We start from the raw sequence: 22,836 nt of genomic DNA, 5'->3' as shown, positions 1-22,836 counted from the left end.
TAGAAAAAAACAGCCCCATTTCTACAACGAGAAATACTGCTCCACCTGCAAAAAGTTTGTGCGGCGCGATCATTTATGCTACATACAAAAAAAATCTCGCCTGAAAAAAACCCCTCCAAAAAAGGTTATCTGTTCGTATTTTTCGATTTAGAATGCACTCAAAGCACTCCAAGCGAAACACCGGGGGAATTCATTCATCGTCCTAATCTGTGTGTCGCACGAAAACGCTGCTACCGCTGCCTCGATGATTTAAATGCGGAAAATGATTGCTTAGTGTGCGGTCGTAGACTACACAATTTTAGAGGCGATAAGTGCATTCCCGAATTTTTCCAAACTTTGCTGAACCCGAAAAAACAATTTTCAGAGATCGTAGCTTTGAGCAATTACGGAAAAGGCTATGATAATGTCCATTTCCGGACGGCCACCCAAAAAGAATTCTCGTAGGAGATCAGTGCAATACCAACATAGAGCAATACAACGGGCACATCGTGTGCAAAGTTTTGCCGCCTTTGGACCTGTACTTTCCGGTTCTACCTGTGAAGTTCGACGGAAAACTCATGTTCCCGTTATGCCGTGCTTGTATGGAGCTAAAATATCAACATGATTGTCCTCGCACAATCGAGGAGTGCTGCTTAACCGGGGCATGGGTCAGCTTCGAACTGAAAAAAAGCCGTCGAGAAAGGGTATAAAGTTCTCCGCGTTTTCGAGGTCTGGGACTACGAACTCACTGTCTATGATGGCGTTTCGCAGGGCGGCCTCTTCGTGCAAGACGTGAACCGATTCCTGAAAATTAAACAAGAGGCAAGCGGTTTTCCCAGCCGGGTGTGAGACAGACGATGAGAAGCAGGCATATATTGATGAATATCTGTTGCAAAAAGGGATCGCAGTCGAGCGCGAAAAAATTGTGAAGAATCCGGGGTGGCGATCTTGCGCAAAATTACTTTTGAATTCACACTGGGGGCGCTTCGCCATGTCGGAGAACTTCACACATTTCTATTTTTTTCCTCATTTTTGTTTTAGAGAAAGAAAATGCACGGACATGCGCTGGAAATTGAACTCGAAAAGCATTTCTGTTTAAGAGAGTGTACTGTAAAGTTGGAGAAGTGGAACCCAACACTTAGAAGATCCCGCAGGTCACTTGGTCTTTCCCGACGGAATTCAAATCAGATCCCGAAAAGATCGTCGTGTTGTTCACGAATCCATCGTTGGAAATTAAGCGTTTCAGCACAACGTCAATTATTTTACGACACGGAATCCTGATGTTGAAGCCAGTATTGTAGAGCGGTTCAATAGAACTCTAAAAGAGGAAGAAACTCTCTACTTTCCGGTTCTACCTGTGAAGTTCGATGGAAAACTCATGTTCCCGTTAAATATTACTTATGAATTCACACTGGGGGCGCTTCGCCATGTCGGAGAACTTCACACATTTCTATTTTTTTCCTCATTTTTGTTTTAGAAAAAGAAAATGCACAAACATGCCATGGAAATTGAACTCAAAAAGCATTTCTGTTTAAGAGAGTGTACTGTAAAGTTGGAGAAGTGGAACCCAACACGTCGAAGATCCCGCAGGTCACTTGGTCTTTCCCGACGGAATTCAAATCAGATCACGAAAAGATCGTCACGTTGTTCACGAATCCATCGTTGGAAATTAAGCGATTCAGCACAACGTCAATTATTTTACGACACGGAATCCTGATGTTAAAGCCAGTATTGTAGAGCGGTTCAATAGAACTCTAAAGGAGGAAGAAACTCTCTACTTTCCGGTTCTACCTGTGAAGTTCGAAGGAAAACTCATGTTCCCGTTAAAAATTACTTAAAAATTACTAATGAATTCACACTGGGGGCGCTTCGCCATGTCGGAGAACTTCACACATTTCTATTTTTTTCCTCATTTTTGTTTTAGAAAAAGAAAATGCACAAACATGCCATGGAAATTGAACTCAAACAGCATTTCTGTTTAAGAGAGTGTACTGTAAAGTTGGAGAAGTGGAATCCAACACTTAGAAGATCCCGCAGGTCACTTGGTCTTTCCCGACGGAATTCAAATCAGATCCCGATAAGATCATTTCGTCTCCAGCGTTGCCATGCATAAATATTCCCAGTCGTTAAGTTCCACGAAGTGACCCGGCGAGGGTTCGGATAGGGCTCGGTGAGGGTGGATAGGCCGATACCTTGCCGCAAGGTGATGGTTAGCTCACCGCAAGGTAATATTTACGCTAGGGCAGCCCCTTGAAGGCGCTTTGCGCCGTCAACTTTTTTAACTTCAGTTTTTGCTTTCTTTCTTTTCTTAACTTGATGACAACAGCAAGCGCGAAAGGGATTACTATTACTTAAGGTCCTGATCGCAATGGCAATTGCGCACCTCTTGCCTCTGCCAAAGTTTTTCTCCTCAGAGTTGTACTCATTCATATTGTCAGGAAAATATGAGAGAGAACTTAACGTAGAATCCGTAATGGACGTAAACCTAAGGAATCAGATCATCAAAGTCCAAGAAAGCAAGGATTTGGCTTCCCTTCAGGATCTCGTTTTTGAATATAACCTTCCTGGAGTTTTTTCTGTCAAGGCTTTCAACGAAAAGCGAATGGTGGTCAGTGGTAATATACATTGCATTATATGTACTAGTCATTCTTGAAAGTCAAAGGGTTGTTTTTGAATTGGAACAGGAGGTAGTTTTTTCTTGTAGTTGAAAAAAAAAAAATTCCTTTGGTTAATGATCGATCTATTAATAGGTTGGGGGAGGGGGGATATGAACCCAAGTGTAGTACCCTCAGAATTAATCCAAGTTTCCCGCTTCTATTTAATAATGTGTTGCTGTAGTGTATGCCCTTTAAACAATGAATGCAAGCAAATATTAATTTGATGAAGTTATCAATGAAAGATATTTTCTTAAAAATTATTTGTAGAATAATGGTAGATCGTCCGAGGATAATGAACTAGCCTTATGAGGCGAATCGTCGTAGCTTATTTCAAAAAACTTGTTTTGGTCTCTAGTTTTTATTTTTCAACCTGCAAATCTCTTGAAATAAAGTGCAATCCATGCTGATCATTCGTCATCAGATTACGATAATAATCTCAATCTGTACTGTTGTATCATCAGAAAAGTCCCCTTTGAGAGAGGGGCTGAAAACTTCCCCCGTCTCACCAACGACTGCATGGGATCATCAGTACTCCAGTAGACAGGACTACAGACGTCAAAAACCTAGTTGTATGTATAACAACACGATCCTCCTTACGTTAATAGGAAAGTGCCTTGATGACAATAACTATCGCGCTTGGATCGAAGCTAGAAACAACTCATTCGCTGTACCCTGACGATTTTCTATCAATGAGCCTACCCTGATGGAGTATCAGCCATCCCAGAACTTAGCAGCTGCTTTTTATTCTGACGTCAAATCACGTTGGGAAGTTCTCAAACGATGTTTTGTCGAGATCTGGGCCTTGTCCACCAAACCGGGCTTGGTAGGCAACGCCTGTCAGACTGTGTTGACTCTGCTGAGGGGAGCAGAGTTGACAAACTTCGTCAATATCTCTCAATGGCTTTTAGTTCTAAACCCAGAGCTATTCTGTTGGAACACTTTGGCCAAATCTTCGCCCATGATCCAAAGAGCGTACAAAAAGTTAGAGTCGGTTAGTGCGCTTGCCGACTGGGTCAAGCTAATTTTATCAGAAGAGCGAGTAAGAGAATTTCACCATTCCACATTGAAAGTTCCCTTTACGATCGCTCGAAAAATCGCAACCACATACGGAAGTACCATCATGAATCAAATGGAGGGGTTAGATCACTCAGCTGAGATTCAACTACTCGCGGACGAAGCAATGATGATCATTCGAACCGCAGGAGGAGTTCGGACAGTCAATACTAAGGCAATGCTTGAATGGAGACTCAATGGGTACAGCATTTACATTCAAACAGGTCCACGGTGTCACCGGTGCCCCGGTTCGGGGCACCGGTTTTGATCCCGATGTCGCATCACTGTAAACAACCTAATTAATGGAGGGCCGGGCCCGAGGTGTCGTGTGCATATTTTTGCGACGTGCGCAATTCGCGGGCCTACATAAGCTGTACTACCCCTATTATATTTCAAATGTCTTCATCATCCTTCGAAGTTATTAGCGACAGTGACTCAGTGGCTGACAGTGGCTTCCTGCTGCTCAGGCCGCAGGAGTGGGCCATCTTAGGCCCTAATACCAAAGTGTCGTTCCGCAACGACTTGTTGCGAGTAACGAGTGCTTTTTTTTTCCACCTCCCTCTAGTCGTAGTGATGCGGCTCCCCACGGTGGGCCACCGCTACGAGGGCCAGGCAGGAGGCAACCCGCCGCTCCCGCTACCCCCCATCACTCCAAGGGTGCGCGCAAACCAGAGCACGTCAAGCTCTACGCCCCGTCAGCGACTAGGGGCATCAAGTTTGGTGATAATAGTATTGTCACCGATCTTGTTCCTGACAAGCCTCTGTATGCCCTGCCCCTCTCAAACGTTGCTAGTAACTTCCTTTCTCATGGGGGTTACTACTGCGATGGTCATCCAGACCATTTTGAGTTGAACGTGGGGACGTACCACATACAGTCCCGCATAGTGCGGGCAGACCAAATTATGCAGACGCGTGCGCCAGTGGTGGTGAACACGTCTGTGTTTGAGGACAACGGGGAGGCGTTGTTAGAGAACGTCACCAAGACGTATCTCCCAAAATGGGGCCCAGGTATCGAGCTGGGTACAGTAGACTACTCCACCATGGAGGGTTTAATGTCCGGCACGGAGATCAGCGCTAGAGCATGCGCCAGTGTGCTCAATCCATTATTGAATATAGTGGATCAAACCTACATCCCACAGACTTGCCTGAGCTTGGCTTATGCAACAAAGCAGTGGGATTGCAGTGCGCTCTACACTAAGCTTGCGTACTGGGCAATGGTCCTTGATTATCAAGGTGTTGCCAACAATGCTTTGGCGTATCCTGCCTTCGTAGCCAACGAGGATACTGTCAAAGTAATCCACATGGATGCCGCGGCGGTCGTCAGCCCCCAACTTTTCCGCCAATATCTGCAGGAAGGTTATATATTCCTGAGAGAAGGCGTGGACTTTGATAGGTCTGAGATTCAGACCATACTCTGGATGGCCCGAAGTGGCTACCGAGTGGCTTCGGCAGTAGGTGCCAGAACGCCCGACATGTGTTATGTCAAATGGCCTTCTATCAACGTCTGCCTCCTAATGTACGGAGAGGCCCCCGCTGCTGGTTGGCCTGCCAACGTGGCTGCCGCGGCCCAAACTTCCCTATCTGGAAATTTTAGTCGAGGAGGTGACGAGGATAAAATCGAATGCTTGTTTGGATAACATCATTACTAATATAGAAGAAAATAGAGTCAGAGTGATGGAACCTGCTCTCTCGGACCACAAAGCACTAGTATTAACACTCAAAGGAGTAAAATTTAACAAAGCAGGAGAAATGTATAGAGTAAGGAATTTCAGTATTGAAAACTTTGAAAACTTTCAATGGAACCTCTTAGCGCTAAAGAAAATTACGAATGGATACTATGAAAACCCAGATGATCTCTACAGTGATTTTGCAAAGATGTTTAAAAGCATCTATGAACAATCTTTTCCATGGAAGAAAGTTAACAGAAAAAGGAAAACTTGAATAGACTCTGAAGCGAAGGAGGCAAGAGAATGGGTTGATTTTTAATTTGAGGAGGCAACATAATCTAATTCTTAATGGACTATTGGTTAGGCTCATTGGTTGGCTATTTCTTTATAGATTATGCAGTCGTGTTACTGCGCACGGTTTCCACAACATTAACACTCGTACAACAGAATCAGGGAAACCCTACTAAAGCTACCACATCGCAAAGTCAAGATGTAGAAAGCCCACGATTTGTCATAGTCAAACCCTTAGACCATATAAATGATTTGTGGGATTTTTACAACTTTACAGTGTGTCAAGCTGTTAAAAAGTGTAAAGATTGCCTGAAAGTGTACAGGGTGATTGATAGAAAAATTACAGCCCCATTTCTGCGACGAGAAATACTGCTCCATCTGCAAAAAGTTTGTGCGGCGCGATCATTTATGCTATACATACAAAAAATCTCGCCTGAAAAAAACCCCTCCAAAAAAGGTTTTCTGTTCGTATTTTTCGATTTAGAATGCACTCAAAGCACTCCAAGCGAAACACCGGGGGAATTCATTCATCGTCCTAATCTGTGTGTCGCACGACAACACTGCTACCGCTGCCTCGATGATTTAAATGCGGAAAATGATTGTTTAGTGTGCGGTCGTAGACTACACATTTTTAGAGGCGATGAGTGCATTGCCGAATTTTTCCAAATTTTGCTGAACCCGAAAAAACAATTTTCAGAGATCGTAGCCTTGAGCCATTACGGAAAAGGCTATGATAATGTCCATTTCCGGTCGGCCCCCCAAAAAGAATTCTCGTAGGAGATCAGTGCAATACAAACATAGAGCAATACAACGGGCTCATCGTGTGCAAAGTTTTGCCGCCTTTTGACCTGTACTTTCCGGTTCTACCAGTGAAGTTCCTGCGGAAAATGATTGCTTAGTGTGCGGTCGTAGACTACACATTTTAAGAGGCGATGAGTGCATTGCCGAATTTTTCCAAACTTTGCTGAACCCGAAAAAACAATTTTCAAAGATCGTAGCCTTGAGCAATGACGGAAAAGGCTATGATAATGTCCATTTCCGGACGGCCACCCAAAAAGAGTTCTCGTAGGAGATCAGTGCAATACCAACATAGAGCAATACAACGGGCTCATCGTGTGCAAAGTTTTGCCGCCTTTTGACCTGTACTTTCCGGTTCTACCTGTGAAGTTCGATGGAAAACTCATGTTACCGTTGTGCCGTGCTTGTATGGAGCTAAAATATCAACATGATTGTCCTCGCACAATCGAGGAGCGCTGCTTAACCGGGGCATGGGTCAGCCTCGAACTGAAAAAAGCCGTCGAGAAAGGGTATAAAGTTCTCCGCGTTTTCGAGGTCTGGGACTACGGACTCACTGTCTATGATGGCGTTTCGCAGGGCGGCCTCTTCGTGCAATACGTGAGCCGATTCTTGAAAATTAAACAAGAGGCAAGCGGTTTTCCAGCCGGGTGTGAGACAGACGATGAGAAGCAGGCATATATTCATGAATATCTGTTGCACAAAGGGATCGCACTCGAGCCCGAAAAAATTGTGAAGAATCCGGGGTGGCGATCTTGCGCAAAATTACTTTTGAATTCACACTGGGGGCGCTTCGCCATGTCGGTTTAATAGAACTCTAAAAGAGGAAGAAACTCTCTACTTTCCGGTTCTACCTGTGAAGTTCGATGGAAAACTCATGTTCCCGTTAAAAATTACTTATGAATTCACACTGGGGGCGCTTCGCCATGTCGGAGAACTTCACACATTTCTACTTTTTTCCTCATTTTTGTTTTAGAAAAAGAAAATGCACGGACATGCGCTGGAAATTGAACTCAAAAAGCATTTCTGTTTAGGAGAGTGTACTGTAAAGTTGGAGAAGTGGAACCCAACACGTCGAAGATCCCGCAGGTCACTTGGTCTTTCCCGACGGAATTCAACGGTAGCCTTAGTTGTGTTAACATACCTACATAGGGGATTATTTAATTTATGCCCATCGTTTACTCTCCAGGTATGTGTTGCCTGCTTCCCAGTCGCAGAAGCTAGAGGAACTGGCGGATGCCTATGCCTATGAGTCAGCAAATTGCACGCATTACATGATGCATAAACGCAGCCAAATCTGCCCTTCATTCTTGAGTAGAAGAGGCTTCACTCCCAGGACGGTAGGTGGAAAAGCATTGCTGGCTTGGTAAGATTAGTTTTCTGATGAGCGATGACACTGTTGAATGAGCAATCTGAGTCGGGAGTGCTTAGACAATATTAATGCTCAACAAGTGAAAGGGAGAAAGTGGGGGGAGATGAGAGTCGAGGTAAAGCCAAGCTTGCATCGCGACCGATGCAAGACGAGTTCTATTGAAATTGAACTCAAAAAGCATTTCTGTTTAGGAGAGTGTACTGTAAAGTTGGAGAAGTGGAACCCAACACGTCGAAGATCCCGCAGGTCACTTGGTCTTTCCCGACGGAATTCAAAACAGATCCCGAAAAGATCGTCGTGTTGTTCACGAATCCATCGTTGGAAATTAAGCGTTTCAGCACAATGTCAATTATTTTACGACACGGAATCCCGATGTTAAAGCCAGTATTGTAGAGCGGTTCAATAGAACTCTAAAAGAGGAAGAAACTCTCTACTTTCCGGTTCTACCTGTGAAGTTCGATGGAAAACTCATGTTCCCGTTAAAAATTACTTATGAATTCACACTGGGGGCGCTTCGCCATGTCGGAGAACTTCACACATTTCTACTTTTTTCCTCATTTTTGTTTTAGAAAAAGAAAATGCACGGACATGCGCTGGAAATTGAACTCAAAAAGCATTTCTGTTTAGGAGAGTGTACTGTAAAGTTGGAGAAGTGGAACCCAACACGTCGAAGATCCCGCAGGTCACTTGGTCTTTCCCGACGGAATTCAACGGTAGCCTTAGTTGTGTTAACATACCTACATAGGGGATTATTTAATTTATGCCCATCGTTTACTCTCCAGGTATGTGTTGCCTGCTTCCCAGTCGCAGAAGCTAGAGGAACTGGCGGATGCCTATGCCTATGAGTCAGCAAATTGCACGCATTACATGATGCATAAACGCAGCCAAATCTGCCCTTCATTCTTGAGTAGAAGAGGCTTCACTCCCAGGACGGTAGGTGGAAAAGCATTGCTGGCTTGGTAAGATTAGTTTTCTGATGAGCGATGACACTGTTGAATGAGCAATCTGAGTCGGGAGTGCTTAGACAATATTAATGCTCAACAAGTGAAAGGGAGAAAGTGGGGGGAGATGAGAGTCGAGGTAAAGCCAAGCTTGCATCGCGACCGATGCAAGACGAGTTCTATTGAAATTGAACTCAAAAAGCATTTCTGTTTAGGAGAGTGTACTGTAAAGTTGGAGAAGTGGAACCCAACACGTCGAAGATCCCGCAGGTCACTTGGTCTTTCCCGACGGAATTCAAAACAGATCCCGAAAAGATCGTCGTGTTGTTCACGAATCCATCGTTGGAAATTAAGCGTTTCAACACAATGTCAATTATTTTACGACACGGAATCCCGATGTTAAAGCCAGTATTGTAGAGCGGTTCAATAGAACTCTAAAAGAGGAAGAAACTCTCTACTTTCCGGTTCTACCTGTGAAGTTCGATGGAAAACTCATGTTCCCGTTAAAAATTACTTATGAATTCACACTGGGGGCGCTTCGCCATGTCGGAGAACTTCACACATTTCTACTTTTTTCCTCATTTTTGTTTTAGAAAAAGAAAATGCACGGACATGCGCTGGAAATTGAACTCAAAAAGCATTTCTGTTTAGGAGAGTGTACTGTAAAGTTGGAGAAGTGGAACCCAACACGTCGAAGATCCCGCAGGTCACTTGGTCTTTCCCGACGGAATTCAACGGTAGCCTTAGTTGTGTTAACATACCTACATAGGGGATTATTTAATTTATGCCCATCGTTTACTCTCCAGGTATGTGTTGCCTGCTTCCCAGTCGCAGAAGCTAGAGGAACTGGCGGATGCCTATGCCTATGAGTCAGCAAATTGCACGCATTACATGATGCATAAACGCAGCCAAATCTGCCCTTCATTCTTGAGTAGAAGAGGCTTCACTCCCAGGACGGTAGGTGGAAAAGCATTGCTGGCTTGGTAAGATTAGTTTTCTGATGAGCGATGACACTGTTGAATGAGCAATCTGAGTCGGGAGTGCTTAGACAATATTAATGCTCAACAAGTGAAAGGGAGAAAGTGGGGGGAGATGAGAGTCGAGGTAAAGCCAAGCTTGCATCGCGACCGATGCAAGACGAGAGGAAGAATTCATAGTAGGAGAAGGAGGACAAAGCCATGAACGTGGCGAACCCTACGAAAGCTAAAAAGATTACATAAAAAAGCTGGCCGTTAGATTTATTTTGCTAGTTCGAAGTTGGCTTGATACTAAACACAAACCACTTCGTTGCTCCATTTGGAGGGAACATATGTCCCTCGTCTCTCGGATTTTGTTCTTAAAGGCTGAAAAAACGAACTCCATCCGTACGGCTACCGTAGAGTATTATGTAATCTGAAACCAGGCATTTCCAGCCCGAATGGGTTCGGCAAAAATTGTCCGTCGCGGCCCCTGTGTGGACTCTTGTTATTGCATCATCTTGTAGACTCTCGTGTATGTAGACTTTCTAGACCCCTGCGCTAGACCCTCGTATTGTAGACTTAAGTGTAAACCTTCTTGGTTGGATTGGATTATTATACTCACGTGTCACCGACAATCATAGTGTTCTTTTTTACGGCTCCTGCTACCTCCTGCTACCTACTGCCACCTGCCTCCGCACTGCGGTAAGCTACCAGGTACCATCTACCTTTTGAGCCCTCACCCCCCTTACTGGTGAGCTCACTTTGGGCCGATCGCCCCCCCCCCCCCCCCTCGTCGCAGAGGCCATGAAGCAAGCACAGAATGCCTTCATTACTGCTTTTGTACAATTCACGGCAGAACTTCAGAATCCAACCCCTCCCGAGTTTCAATCGCGAAACTAACCTCTCGGCTGAGAACACTTCCCAGGTCTACCAACTGAGTACGAATTGCACTAAAATGGCCGTTGCCGGCGGAATACCCCGCGTGATTCAAAAACAGCTGATTAAATATGCGCGCTTTTATCGCAGTTGTTTTTCCGTTGTTTTCCCTGTATTATCTCATCAGTAAGGAATTTGTGGTGTTTTTTATCGTGATACTAGTGTTTTTTTATCGTGATACAATAATGAGATTCAAACAAATAGTTCGCTTTCGCGATTTGGTTGATTTTTTTTCAACTTCCAGTAAACTGGAAATTATCGAAAATCTTCAGGAGCTAAAGCTTCTTCCCTCAGGGCGAAAGTGCCCAAAGTGTGGTGTAGGAATGAAGTTGGGTGAGAGGAAAGACTTGAATAATGGTTTTGTACGGCGTTGTTCTAAATTCAAGACCTCTAAATCTATTGGAGCCGGTACGAGGGGCGTTCAATAAGTAAGTATCCCCCCTCTCTAAAATCAAAAGGAATGGATCAATTTTCAAAAACTTGGGCTCAAAATTTTCCTTAGGATATACTGAGTTCAACAAAACAAACCAAACCGCAACAAAATCGAACCATGTGCGGCCAAACGCGAGCCGTTTGAACGCGCCGAGGTGCACACCGCTCCCGCCAAATCCGCGGAAATTTGAAGTCCGCGACAAGAGAAGAGTTTCTCTGCCAACGCTTCAGTCGTTCATCACTGACGAAAAATCAAAGAAGTTATTGTAGAATAAAGGGCTTACCTCACCTCTCCACATAACCAGCTCGATCCAAGCTGGTCTGATACTGATTGTGAGACTAAGAGAACAGTTTTTGGATACCACGCGTGTAGAGGTCTTTCAACTGGCTGGGGATGAAAGTGTTGACGGCTTGTTTGACCTCTTCCACTGATTCAAAATGAACTCCCCCGAGTTCAGATTTCAGAAAGGGGGATAAACAGTGGTCTGTTTTGCCATTTATTACCGTATCTAAAATCTGAACTAGGGGGAGTTCATTTTGAATCAGTGGAAGAGGTCAAACAAGCCGTCAACACTTTCATCCCCAGCCAATTTCACTAAAGACACGCTATCATAGGCTTTTTCCTTCAGTTTGGGTCCAATCTTGCCAACTCCCGACTCGAGCACTACTCTTATTGTCGGGGCATTTACTATGCCTTGGATGTAATAGGGGTGCGTTATGCCACGCGGGGGGAGGGAAACGCAGCCAGGCACTATAGAATGTGCCAATTCATGAACTTGGCCCCCATCCAGGTCCCAACCCCCATCAGACCTCAACCCATTCTACAGGGCGATGGGGATACTCCCAGTGAAGGAAGACGTGCACAGGCGCGCCGAAGTGGAGTGTTTTGTGGCCTACGCTGGCCTAACTAGGGTGCAGCTGGCCTGCACCTACGTGTCGCTGATGATGAAGTTCAGCACTACGTACTTGTTCTCGATGTCACTAACAACCACAGACATAGTGACTTACCTTAACGGAGGTGTGCCCCGGGGTACGGCCAGCGTCCTCCTGAAGCAGGTGTTCGAGAGCTTGACACCTGGAGCCGAGGCCCGCCTCTAATCTATGCCGAAGCGGGCCATGCTCCACTATACCGGCTGGGCTCCCGAGTTCAACCTGTACCCTGATGCCAGGGCACAGCCTGTCGCCTGCACCTACGCCGACGCAGCAGATTATTATGCTGCGTTTGGAATCGTGAATGACGTCGCACCAAGGTACAGCAGCCTGCTATCCATCGACGGCTTCCTGCTGCTCAGGCCGCAGGAGTGGGCCATCTTAGGCCCTAATACCAAAGTGTCGTTCCGCAACGACTTGTTGCGAGTAACGAGTGCTTTTTTTTTCCACCTCCCTCTAGTCGTAGTGATGCGGCTCCCCACGGTGGGCCACCGCTACGAGGGCCAGGCAGGAGGCAACCCGCCGCTCCCGCTACCCCCCATCACTCCAAGGGTGCGCGCAAACCAGAGCACGTCAAGCTCTACGCCCCGTCAGCGACTAGGGGCATCAAGTTTGGTGATAATAGTATTGTCACCGATCTTGTTCCTGACAAGCCTCTGTATGCCCTGCCCCTCTCAAACGTTGCTAGTAACTTCCTTTCTCATGGGGGTTACTACTGCGATGGTCATCCAGACCATTTTGAGTTGAACGTGGGGACGTACCACATACAGTCCCGCATAGTGCGGGCAGACCAAATTATGCAGACGCGTGCGCCAGTGGTGGTGAACACGTCTGTGTTTGAGGACAACGGGGAGGCGTTGTTAGAGAACGTCACCAAGACGTATCTCCCAAAATGGGGCCCAGGTATCGAGCTGGGTACAGTAGACTACTCCACCATGGAGGGTTTAATGTCCGGCACGGAGATCAGCGCTAGAGCATGCGCCAGTGTGCTCAATCCATTATTGAATATAGTGGATCAAACCTACATCCCACAGACTTGCCTGAGCTTGGCTTATGCAACAAAGCAGTGGGATTGCAGTGCGCTCTACACTAAGCTTGCGTACTGGGCAATGGTCCTTGATTATCAAGGTGTTGCCAACAATGCTTTGGCGTATCCTGCCTTCGTAGCCAACGAGGATACTGTCAAAGTAATCCACATGGATGCCGCGGCGGTCGTCAGCCCCCAACTTTTCCGCCAATATCTGCAGGAAGGTTATATATTCCTGAGAGAAGGCGTGGACTTTGATAGGTCTGAGATTCAGACCATACTCTGGATGGCCCGAAGTGGCTACCGAGTGGCTTCGGCAGTAGGTGCCAGAACGCCCGACATGTGTTATGTCAAATGGCCTTCTATCAACGTCTGCCTCCTAATGTACGGAGAGGCCCCCGCTGCTGGTTGGCCTGCCAACGTGGCTGCCGCGGCCCAAACTTCCCTATCTGGAAATTTTAGTCGAGGAGGTGACGAGGATAAAATCGAATGCTTGTTTGGATAACATCATTACTAATATAGAAGAAAATAGAGTCAGAGTGATGGAACCTGCTCTCTCGGACCACAAAGCACTAGTATTAACACTCAAAGGAGTAAAATTTAACAAAGCAGGAGAAATGTATAGAGTAAGGAATTTCAGTATTGAAAACTTTGAAAACTTTCAATGGAACCTCTTAGCGCTAAAGAAAATTACGAATGGATACTATGAAAACCCAGATGATCTCTACAGTGATTTTGCAAAGATGTTTAAAAGCATCTATGAACAATCTTTTCCATGGAAGAAAGTTAACAGAAAAAGGAAAACTTGAATAGACTCTGAAGCGAAGGAGGCAAGAGAATGGGTTGATTTTTAATTTGAGGAGGCAACATAATCTAATTCTTAATGGACTATTGGTTAGGCTCATTGGTTGGCTATTTCTTTATAGATTATGCAGTCGTGTTACTGCGCACGGTTTCCACAACATTAACACTCGTACAACAGAATCAGGGAAACCCTACTAAAGCTACCACATCGCAAAGTCAAGATGTAGAAAGCCCACGATTTGTCATAGTCAAACCCTTAGACCATATAAATGATTTGTGGGATTTTTACAACTTTACAGTGTGTCAAGCTGTTAAAAAGTGTAAAGATTGCCTGAAAGTGTACAGGGTGATTGATAGAAAAATTACAGCCCCATTTCTGCGACGAGAAATACTGCTCCATCTGCAAAAAGTTTGTGCGGCGCGATCATTTATGCTATACATACAAAAAATCTCGCCTGAAAAAAACCCCTCCAAAAAAGGTTTTCTGTTCGTATTTTTCGATTTAGAATGCACTCAAAGCACTCCAAGCGAAACACCGGGGGAATTCATTCATCGTCCTAATCTGTGTGTCGCACGACAACACTGCTACCGCTGCCTCGATGATTTAAATGCGGAAAATGATTGTTTAGTGTGCGGTCGTAGACTACACATTTTTAGAGGCGATGAGTGCATTGCCGAATTTTTCCAAATTTTGCTGAACCCGAAAAAACAATTTTCAGAGATCGTAGCCTTGAGCCATTACGGAAAAGGCTATGATAATGTCCATTTCCGGTCGGCCCCCCAAAAAGAATTCTCGTAGGAGATCAGTGCAATACAAACATAGAGCAATACAACGGGCTCATCGTGTGCAAAGTTTTGCCGCCTTTTGACCTGTACTTTCCGGTTCTACCAGTGAAGTTCCTGCGGAAAATGATTGCTTAGTGTGCGGTCGTAGACTACACATTTTAAGAGGCGATGAGTGCATTGCCGAATTTTTCCAAACTTTGCTGAACCCGAAAAAACAATTTTCAAAGATCGTAGCCTTGAGCAATGACGGAAAAGGCTATGATAATGTCCATTTCCGGACGGCCACCCAAAAAGAGTTCTCGTAGGAGATCAGTGCAATACCAACATAGAGCAATACAACGGGCTCATCGTGTGCAAAGTTTTGCCGCCTTTTGACCTGTACTTTCCGGTTCTACCTGTGAAGTTCGATGGAAAACTCATGTTACCGTTGTGCCGTGCTTGTATGGAGCTAAAATATCAACATGATTGTCCTCGCACAATCGAGGAGCGCTGCTTAACCGGGGCATGGGTCAGCCTCGAACTGAAAAAAGCCGTCGAGAAAGGGTATAAAGTTCTCCGCGTTTTCGAGGTCTGGGACTACGGACTCACTGTCTATGATGGCGTTTCGCAGGGCGGCCTCTTCGTGCAATACGTGAGCCGATTCTTGAAAATTAAACAAGAGGCAAGCGGTTTTCCAGCCGGGTGTGAGACAGACGATGAGAAGCAGGCATATATTCATGAATATCTGTTGCACAAAGGGATCGCACTCGAGCCCGAAAAAATTGTGAAGAATCCGGGGTGGCGATCTTGCGCAAAATTACTTTTGAATTCACACTGGGGGCGCTTCGCCATGTCGGTTTAATAGAACTCTAAAAGAGGAAGAAACTCTCTACTTTCCGGTTCTACCTGTGAAGTTCGATGGAAAACTCATGTTCCCGTTAAAAATTACTTATGAATTCACACTGGGGGCGCTTCGCCATGTCGGAGAACTTCACACATTTCTACTTTTTTCCTCATTTTTGTTTTAGAAAAAGAAAATGCACGGACATGCGCTGGAAATTGAACTCAAAAAGCATTTCTGTTTAGGAGAGTGTACTGTAAAGTTGGAGAAGTGGAACCCAACACGTCGAAGATCCCGCAGGTCACTTGGTCTTTCCCGACGGAATTCAACGGTAGCCTTAGTTGTGTTAACATACCTACATAGGGGATTATTTAATTTATGCCCATCGTTTACTCTCCAGGTATGTGTTGCCTGCTTCCCAGTCGCAGAAGCTAGAGGAACTGGCGGATGCCTATGCCTATGAGTCAGCAAATTGCACGCATTACATGATGCATAAACGCAGCCAAATCTGCCCTTCATTCTTGAGTAGAAGAGGCTTCACTCCCAGGACGGTAGGTGGAAAAGCATTGCTGGCTTGGTAAGATTAGTTTTCTGATGAGCGATGACACTGTTGAATGAGCAATCTGAGTCGGGAGTGCTTAGACAATATTAATGCTCAACAAGTGAAAGGGAGAAAGTGGGGGGAGATGAGAGTCGAGGTAAAGCCAAGCTTGCATCGCGACCGATGCAAGACGAGTTCTATTGAAATTGAACTCAAAAAGCATTTCTGTTTAGGAGAGTGTACTGTAAAGTTGGAGAAGTGGAACCCAACACGTCGAAGATCCCGCAGGTCACTTGGTCTTTCCCGACGGAATTCAAAACAGATCCCGAAAAGATCGTCGTGTTGTTCACGAATCCATCGTTGGAAATTAAGCGTTTCAGCACAATGTCAATTATTTTACGACACGGAATCCCGATGTTAAAGCCAGTATTGTAGAGCGGTTCAATAGAACTCTAAAAGAGGAAGAAACTCTCTACTTTCCGGTTCTACCTGTGAAGTTCGATGGAAAACTCATGTTCCCGTTAAAAATTACTTATGAATTCACACTGGGGGCGCTTCGCCATGTCGGAGAACTTCACACATTTCTACTTTTTTCCTCATTTTTGTTTTAGAAAAAGAAAATGCACGGACATGCGCTGGAAATTGAACTCAAAAAGCATTTCTGTTTAGGAGAGTGTACTGTAAAGTTGGAGAAGTGGAACCCAACACGTCGAAGATCCCGCAGGTCACTTGGTCTTTCCCGACGGAATTCAACGGTAGCCTTAGTTGTGTTAACATACCTACATAGGGGATTATTTAATTTATGCCCATCGTTTACTCTCCAGGTATGTGTTGCCTGCTTCCCAGTCGCAGAAGCTAGAGGAACTGGCGGATGCCTATGCCTATGAGTCAGCAAATTGCACGCATTACATGATGCATAAACGCAGCCAAATCTGCCCTTCATTCTTGAGTAGAAGAGGCTTCACTCCCAGGACGGTAGGTGGAAAAGCATTGCTGGCTTGGTAAGATTAGTTTTCTGATGAGCGATGACACTGTTGAATGAGCAATCTGAGTCGGGAGTGCTTAGACAATATTAATGCTCAACAAGTGAAAGGGAGAAAGTGGGGGGAGATGAGAGTCGAGGTAAAGCCAAGCTTGCATCGCGACCGATGCAAGACGAGTTCTATTGAAATTGAACTCAAAAAGCATTTCTGTTTAGGAGAGTGTACTGTAAAGTTGGAGAAGTGGAACCCAACACGTCGAAGATCCCGCAGGTCACTTGGTCTTTCCCGACGGAATTCAAAACAGATCCCGAAAAGATCGTCGTGTTGTTCACGAATCCATCGTTGGAAATTAAGCGTTTCAACACAATGTCAATTATTTTACGACACGGAATCCCGATGTTAAAGCCAGTATTGTAGAGCGGTTCAATAGAACTCTAAAAGAGGAAGAAACTCTCTACTTTCCGGTTCTACCTGTGAAGTTCGATGGAAAACTCATGTTCCCGTTAAAAATTACTTATGAATTCACACTGGGGGCGCTTCGCCATGTCGGAGAACTTCACACATTTCTACTTTTTTCCTCATTTTTGTTTTAGAAAAAGAAAATGCACGGACATGCGCTGGAAATTGAACTCAAAAAGCATTTCTGTTTAGGAGAGTGTACTGTAAAGTTGGAGAAGTGGAACCCAACACGTCGAAGATCCCGCAGGTCACTTGGTCTTTCCCGACGGAATTCAACGGTAGCCTTAGTTGTGTTAACATACCTACATAGGGGATTATTTAATTTATGCCCATCGTTTACTCTCCAGGTATGTGTTGCCTGCTTCCCAGTCGCAGAAGCTAGAGGAACTGGCGGATGCCTATGCCTATGAGTCAGCAAATTGCACGCATTACATGATGCATAAACGCAGCCAAATCTGCCCTTCATTCTTGAGTAGAAGAGGCTTCACTCCCAGGACGGTAGGTGGAAAAGCATTGCTGGCTTGGTAAGATTAGTTTTCTGATGAGCGATGACACTGTTGAATGAGCAATCTGAGTCGGGAGTGCTTAGACAATATTAATGCTCAACAAGTGAAAGGGAGAAAGTGGGGGGAGATGAGAGTCGAGGTAAAGCCAAGCTTGCATCGCGACCGATGCAAGACGAGAGGAAGAATTCATAGTAGGAGAAGGAGGACAAAGCCATGAACGTGGCGAACCCTACGAAAGCTAAAAAGATTACATAAAAAAGCTGGCCGTTAGATTTATTTTGCTAGTTCGAAGTTGGCTTGATACTAAACACAAACCACTTCGTTGCTCCATTTGGAGGGAACATATGTCCCTCGTCTCTCGGATTTTGTTCTTAAAGGCTGAAAAAACGAACTCCATCCGTACGGCTACCGTAGAGTATTATGTAATCTGAAACCAGGCATTTCCAGCCCGAATGGGTTCGGCAAAAATTGTCCGTCGCGGCCCCTGTGTGGACTCTTGTTATTGCATCATCTTGTAGACTCTCGTGTATGTAGACTTTCTAGACCCCTGCGCTAGACCCTCGTATTGTAGACTTAAGTGTAAACCTTCTTGGTTGGATTGGATTATTATACTCACGTGTCACCGACAATCATAGTGTTCTTTTTTACGGCTCCTGCTACCTCCTGCTACCTACTGCCACCTGCCTCCGCACTGCGGTAAGCTACCAGGTACCATCTACCTTTTGAGCCCTCACCCCCCTTACTGGTGAGCTCACTTTGGGCCGATCGCCCCCCCCCCCCCCCTCGTCGCAGAGGCCATGAAGCAAGCACAGAATGCCTTCATTACTGCTTTTGTACAATTCACGGCAGAACTTCAGAATCCAACCCCTCCCGAGTTTCAATCGCGAAACTAACCTCTCGGCTGAGAACACTTCCCAGGTCTACCAACTGAGTACGAATTGCACTAAAATGGCCGTTGCCGGCGGAATACCCCGCGTGATTCAAAAACAGCTGATTAAATATGCGCGCTTTTATCGCAGTTGTTTTTCCGTTGTTTTCCCTGTATTATCTCATCAGTAAGGAATTTGTGGTGTTTTTTATCGTGATACTAGTGTTTTTTTATCGTGATACAATAATGAGATTCAAACAAATAGTTCGCTTTCGCGATTTGGTTGATTTTTTTTCAACTTCCAGTAAACTGGAAATTATCGAAAATCTTCAGGAGCTAAAGCTTCTTCCCTCAGGGCGAAAGTGCCCAAAGTGTGGTGTAGGAATGAAGTTGGGTGAGAGGAAAGACTTGAATAATGGTTTTGTACGGCGTTGTTCTAAATTCAAGACCTCTAAATCTATTGGAGCCGGTACGAGGGGCGTTCAATAAGTAAGTATCCCCCCTCTCTAAAATCAAAAGGAATGGATCAATTTTCAAAAACTTGGGCTCAAAATTTTCCTTAGGATATACTGAGTTCAACAAAACAAACCAAACCGCAACAAAATCGAACCATGTGCGGCCAAACGCGAGCCGTTTGAACGCGCCGAGGTGCACACCGCTCCCGCCAAATCCGCGGAAATTTGAAGTCCGCGACAAGAGAAGAGTTTCTCTGCCAACGCTTCAGTCGTTCATCACTGACGAAAAATCAAAGAAGTTATTGTAGAATAAAGGGCTTACCTCACCTCTCCACATAACCAGCTCGATCCAAGCTGGTCTGATACTGATTGTGAGACTAAGAGAACAGTTTTTGGATACCACGCGTGTAGAGGTCTTTCAACTGGCTGGGGATGAAAGTGTTGACGGCTTGTTTGACCTCTTCCACTGATTCAAAATGAACTCCCCCGAGTTCAGATTTCAGAAAGGGGGATAAACAGTGGTCTGTTTTGCCATTTATTACCGTATCTAAAATCTGAACTAGGGGGAGTTCATTTTGAATCAGTGGAAGAGGTCAAACAAGCCGTCAACACTTTCATCCCCAGCCAATTTCACTAAAGACACGCTATCATAGGCTTTTTCCTTCAGTTTGGGTCCAATCTTGCCAACTCCCGACTCGAGCACTACTCTTATTGTCGGGGCATTTACTATGCCTTGGATGTAATAGGGGTGCGTTATGCCACGCGGGGGGAGGGAAACGCAGCCAGGCACTATAGAATGTGCCAATTCATGAACTTGGCCCCCATCCAGGTCCCAACCCCCATCAGACCTCAACCCATTCTACAGGGCGATGGGGATACTCCCAGTGAAGGAAGACGTGCACAGGCGCGCCGAAGTGGAGTGTTTTGTGGCCTACGCTGGCCTAACTAGGGTGCAGCTGGCCTGCACCTACGTGTCGCTGATGATGAAGTTCAGCACTACGTACTTGTTCTCGATGTCACTAACAACCACAGACATAGTGACTTACCTTAACGGAGGTGTGCCCCGGGGTACGGCCAGCGTCCTCCTGAAGCAGGTGTTCGAGAGCTTGACACCTGGAGCCGAGGCCCGCCTCTAATCTATGCCGAAGCGGGCCATGCTCCACTATACCGGCTGGGCTCCCGAGTTCAACCTGTACCCTGATGCCAGGGCACAGCCTGTCGCCTGCACCTACGCCGACGCAGCAGATTATTATGCTGCGTTTGGAATCGTGAATGACGTCGCACCAAGGTACAGCAGCCTGCTATCCATCGACGGCTTCCTGCTGCTCAGGCCGCAGGAGTGGGCCATCTTAGGCCCTAATACCAAAGTGTCGTTCCGCAACGACTTGTTGCGAGTAACGAGTGCTTTTTTTTTCCACCTCCCTCTAGTCGTAGTGATGCGGCTCCCCACGGTGGGCCACCGCTACGAGGGCCAGGCAGGAGGCAACCCGCCGCTCCCGCTACCCCCCATCACTCCAAGGGTGCGCGCAAACCAGAGCACGTCAAGCTCTACGCCCCGTCAGCGACTAGGGGCATCAAGTTTGGTGATAATAGTATTGTCACCGATCTTGTTCCTGACAAGCCTCTGTATGCCCTGCCCCTCTCAAACGTTGCTAGTAACTTCCTTTCTCATGGGGGTTACTACTGCGATGGTCATCCAGACCATTTTGAGTTGAACGTGGGGACGTACCACATACAGTCCCGCATAGTGCGGGCAGACCAAATTATGCAGACGCGTGCGCCAGTGGTGGTGAACACGTCTGTGTTTGAGGACAACGGGGAGGCGTTGTTAGAGAACGTCACCAAGACGTATCTCCCAAAATGGGGCCCAGGTATCGAGCTGGGTACAGTAGACTACTCCACCATGGAGGGTTTAATGTCCGGCACGGAGATCAGCGCTAGAGCATGCGCCAGTGTGCTCAATCCATTATTGAATATAGTGGATCAAACCTACATCCCACAGACTTGCCTGAGCTTGGCTTATGCAACAAAGCAGTGGGATTGCAGTGCGCTCTACACTAAGCTTGCGTACTGGGCAATGGTCCTTGATTATCAAGGTGTTGCCAACAATGCTTTGGCGTATCCTGCCTTCGTAGCCAACGAGGATACTGTCAAAGTAATCCACATGGATGCCGCGGCGGTCGTCAGCCCCCAACTTTTCCGCCAATATCTGCAGGAAGGTTATATATTCCTGAGAGAAGGCGTGGACTTTGATAGGTCTGAGATTCAGACCATACTCTGGATGGCCCGAAGTGGCTACCGAGTGGCTTCGGCAGTAGGTGCCAGAACGCCCGACATGTGTTATGTCAAATGGCCTTCTATCAACGTCTGCCTCCTAATGTACGGAGAGGCCCCCGCTGCTGGTTGGCCTGCCAACGTGGCTGCCGCGGCCCAAACTTCCCTATCTGGAAATTTTAGTCGAGGAGGTGACGAGGATAAAATCGAATGCTTGTTTGGATAACATCATTACTAATATAGAAGAAAATAGAGTCAGAGTGATGGAACCTGCTCTCTCGGACCACAAAGCACTAGTATTAACACTCAAAGGAGTAAAATTTAACAAAGCAGGAGAAATGTATAGAGTAAGGAATTTCAGTATTGAAAACTTTGAAAACTTTCAATGGAACCTCTTAGCGCTAAAGAAAATTACGAATGGATACTATGAAAACCCAGATGATCTCTACAGTGATTTTGCAAAGATGTTTAAAAGCATCTATGAACAATCTTTTCCATGGAAGAAAGTTAACAGAAAAAGGAAAACTTGAATAGACTCTGAAGCGAAGGAGGCAAGAGAATGGGTTGATTTTTAATTTGAGGAGGCAACATAATCTAATTCTTAATGGACTATTGGTTAGGCTCATTGGTTGGCTATTTCTTTATAGATTATGCAGTCGTGTTACTGCGCACGGTTTCCACAACATTAACACTCGTACAACAGAATCAGGGAAACCCTACTAAAGCTACCACATCGCAAAGTCAAGATGTAGAAAGCCCACGATTTGTCATAGTCAAACCCTTAGACCATATAAATGATTTGTGGGATTTTTACAACTTTACAGTGTGTCAAGCTGTTAAAAAGTGTAAAGATTGCCTGAAAGTGTACAGGGTGATTGATAGAAAAATTACAGCCCCATTTCTGCGACGAGAAATACTGCTCCATCTGCAAAAAGTTTGTGCGGCGCGATCATTTATGCTATACATACAAAAAATCTCGCCTGAAAAAAACCCCTCCAAAAAAGGTTTTCTGTTCGTATTTTTCGATTTAGAATGCACTCAAAGCACTCCAAGCGAAACACCGGGGGAATTCATTCATCGTCCTAATCTGTGTGTCGCACGACAACACTGCTACCGCTGCCTCGATGATTTAAATGCGGAAAATGATTGTTTCGTGTGCGGTCGTAGACTACACATTTTTAGAGGCGATGAGTGCATTGCCGAATTTTTCCAAATTTTGCTGAACCCGAAAAAACAATTTTCAGAGATCGTAGCCTTGAGCCATTACGGAAAAGGCTATGATAATGTCCATTTCCGGTCGG

At 45.6% G+C, this 22,836-nt stretch overlaps 1 protein-coding gene across 5 annotated transcripts in view; it reads right to left on the bottom strand.

The window, feature by feature from the left end:
* Positions 1-22,836, bottom strand: part of LOC109035634 (uncharacterized) — a 226,466-nt gene that overhangs the window by 185,791 nt on the left and 17,839 nt on the right. The window lies entirely within an intron of this gene.

This window comes from Bemisia tabaci, chromosome 8 (genome assembly GCF_918797505.1).
Source record: "Bemisia tabaci chromosome 8, PGI_BMITA_v3".
NCBI lineage: Eukaryota > Metazoa > Arthropoda > Insecta > Hemiptera > Aleyrodidae > Bemisia > Bemisia tabaci.
Note: the sequence above shows the minus strand (reverse complement) of the source record. Positions and strands in the feature narration are given on the sequence as shown.